We start from the raw sequence: 3,765 nt of genomic DNA on the forward strand, positions 1-3,765 counted from the left end.
TGAACGTCAGGGCCATCGGTACCGCAGAGGGGACCGATGTTGTACTTGGCTCTGTGACGGCCAGAAAATGCTCTTGGAAGGACATTGGGGATGTTCAGGGCTCTTGCCGATACCGGCGGAAATCGGCTCTGTGGACAGAGAAGAAGATGTCACAGGAAACCCGGGGCTCTCTCCTGGAGAAACCCCAGCTAGCTATCAGAAAGAGCTTGCTGTTTATGGTAGATGGATTTTATTCACAGCTTCTCCACTGATTTACCCTCATTTTGACAGTGACATAAGGAGGATCTGAATAAATAGCTCCAGCTAGACAGTTCTGGATGCCTTCTCCACTCGGAAAGAGCTCTGGCCCGCCGGGCTCCCTGCTGCTAGCCAGCCCGTTTCCAAACTGCTCAGAGAGCGCACATATGCATCGTCTCTAATAAATACAAAAGTAAGGCCAGGATAACTGTAATTTGTTAGTGAACAAAGCAGGTCAGAAAAGGAGGGGGAGAGGAGAGTCTCGAGCTAATTGGAACGGCACCAAATATGATAAAAATGCACATTGCGGTGTGTTTGCAGCATCGCACAAAATTATTTTAATATTTTAATCAACCTCATAAATCAATCGGCGGGCCTCAGGAGGAGGCCTCCGCCAATACAGCACACAATCTGCGCGTCGAGCCCTAATTGAAAACATGGTCTCAAAGAAGAGACCGCGCCGCTGGCAGCCAGACTCCTTGTAAAGCGCCGGGCCAGGTGCTGGCTCTCTGCCGAGGCTGGAGCAGCCCGAATGCCGCGCTCGCAGCCGGCACAGCAGCCCGTGACGTGGGTCAGTGTCTGCGGAACACCTCCTTCAGCCAAAGAGAGGGGAAAGCAATCCAGCTCTCACCGGGGACAGCAGAAATTTGGTGCCTTCTCGCTGCCTGGACCCACCGTGCTGCCGGGACAGGCAGACTGCAGGCACCGCCGGCCTTTGCAGGCTGCTCTGTCTGCAGAAATGCAAGATGTTCCCCTTCCTCCTGCAAGCAGATAAGGTGTGTGCTGGGAGAAGGTGAGGCAGGGGAGCTGCCTGCCCTTGTTCCTAAGGATTTGCAGGAGTGAATCCTGCAAACAAGAGAGCCAGAGAGGCACAGAGGCACGGTTGCCTGCCTGCGCGGCTGCGGCACACCGAGCACCGGGCTCCTTCCAGGACAGACATGGAAACATCCCCCAGGTTCCCTGCTAGGAACTGCATTAGCCCATGAGCAAACTGAACCCAAATTTTATTTCATGCAGAGTGATTAAAAGCCCAGTTTGGGCTCTGTGCAGCCAAGCAATGCTTTAACTCATCGGATCAGCCTCCGAGCAGGGACCTTGAGATCGACCCGGCCATTGATCTGTGCCATGGGAGCCTGCATTGGTTTTCGCCCCTGTCAAAGCCAGCATTTAACGCTGACGGCACCTCATTAAGTTCATACCAATTGTGTGAGCATCTCGTTTGGCAGCTGGGCAAACATGATGCCCCCGGCCACCTCCCGTTGCATGTGCTGGTCTGGCCGGGGTGCCGTGGCTTTATCGCAGCCCCCGTGATGCTGTGCTTTGGACTTGTGGCTAAACCAGTGTTGGTAACATCCCAGCGTGTTGGCTGCTCCTGATCGGTGCTTGCACAGCGTCCAGGCTTCCTGTGTTTCCCACTCTGTCCCCACAGCGATTTAGTCTGGCGTGGGCAAAATGTTGGGAGGGGACACAGCCAGGACTGCTGACCCACATTGGGCTATTCCACACCGTATAATGCCATGCTGAGCGATAAAATTGGAGGTCGAGACTGGGGGTCAACCCACCACAAAGAGACTCACAAAATGTACAGGAGGAAAGAGAGCAATCCCTCCGTCCAGCAAATCCACCTGCCAGGGATCGCTTCAGTCCCTGCTAAAGGTTTATCAGAGACCTGCTTGCTCAACCTGTGGCCTCTTGGTCTGGTTGGACAAGGAGGAGGAGACCTTCGTTAGGGAAAGGGAAGAGCTGCTCTGATAGCAAAAGCTGACAGCCCCGGTGGGATTTCCCCAAGAGCTGATCTAGCTTGCTCGTTCCCACTGCAATACACAAAATGCAGAACAAATGTCTGTAAGTACTCCAGCACTTAGAGAAAATGGAGACATTATCAGCAGTAATGCAGAGGGTCTTGTCTTGTCAAGCATTTGAGTGACAACTCTTTTCCTTCACACGGTGCAGACTAGCTGAGCCTTAGCGTGGGAGAATTCTGTTCTTCAGCTGGGAAAAGTTGGAGAAAGAGGAGTGTGTCAGTGGGGTGCTGCCGCGGAGGAGCACGCGGGCTTGCGGGAGCTCCTCTCCCTTGCCGCCAAGGACTTGGGAGATGCACAGCTGGGGGAGTGGGAAGGGTGCTGATGTACAAGGGTGGAGGAGATTCTGAGGGTTTCACTACCCAACTGTTAGGTTGCAGTGAAATGTTTGTTTTTCGTGTATTTCCAATGTTCTCTAGATGGTTTCCTGGGCTGAGGTTACCTGGCCATGCTGCGCGCTCAGCAAGCTGAGCTTTGAAAGTAGCTGCTTACAGATGTGAAAGATGTTCCCTCTCAGTATATTAAAATAGTCCGTGGAGGGGCTTGTGCCCTGACACATCCTATTCCACTCCCTAAGGCTTTCTGCCCACCAGCCTCTCTAATACTTGCTTCTGTTCTTTTGGACCGTATGTCGTTGGTTGCATTTACCTTTAAGAGGTTACAGTTTTCATGCTTTCTTGTTAACTTAGCAGTTTAGACAGAGATCTTCATAAAATACACGCCACTTTAAGCATACAGGCTTGAGCTCTGCTAAAATAGCAGTCCATATTCTTCTGAGTAAGGTCTGTGGATCCCTTCTGTCCTCTCAAGGTTTCATTCATCTCCCTTCAGGTCTGGTACTGCTGTAACACAATTAAGATTGAACTAGTCCATGGGAACCTTTAGTTTTCATTTCCTAGACAGAATCAGGTGCGTTAAGCAAGCTGTAAGGCAAGATTTGCATTTATTAAGGGAGATAATGGCTTTCCCTTATACCTGCTTGGTCAGAAGTAAAGCATATAGAATTTCCCTGTCCTTGAGGTCTGTTTCTATGAACAACCACTATACTACCTTTGTAACACTATCAACTGCTTGCAGTTGATGTCATTATATTTATTTCAAAACCTCAGATTTTGACATTTTGTTTGGAGGAGGAAAAAACAATCTAGCTGGTTGCCGTGAAATTTAGTTTAGACTAAAATATGTGCTGTGACTCAGTCTGCTAAATGACCTTATGCACTGCTCATTGTAATCCAAAATTGCCAGGCAAGTCGAGTAATTAGTTGTGCAAAATGAAATAACTTTAAATCCTCGCATTGAGTAATGACCCAGAAAAATCACTTAAGCTATACAATAGAAAAGACGCGAAGCATCTGGCTTTATTTTTACTTTTGTAGCTCTGCCCCCTTTGATTAAGAAACAGGCTCTACCCCTCATCCCTTTAGAAACCCCGGCTGTCGGTTGCTGCCCAGAACAAATGTTCGTGGCTTAGTTGCTGCTACCCTAAGAAATCCTAATTTCTCATAAAACGGCAGGGTAACTCTAACAGCACCAGCACGGCAGTTGTTCTGCAAGGATCATATACGTTTGATAAACTGGCAACTCGTATCTGTTTAAAGAGCTGTTTCATATCATCTGAGATGAGCCCAAGTGATAAAAACCTTCACCCAGATCAGCAAACCCAGCTGGGTAGCAGGACCAGGGGAGAACCTGCACGTGCTGCTGGTGTACTGATGCCTTTGAATGC

Source organism: Phaethon lepturus, unplaced genomic scaffold (assembly GCF_000687285.1).
Source record: "Phaethon lepturus isolate BGI_N335 unplaced genomic scaffold, ASM68728v1 scaffold22636, whole genome shotgun sequence".
NCBI classification, from domain to species: domain Eukaryota; kingdom Metazoa; phylum Chordata; class Aves; order Phaethontiformes; family Phaethontidae; genus Phaethon; species Phaethon lepturus.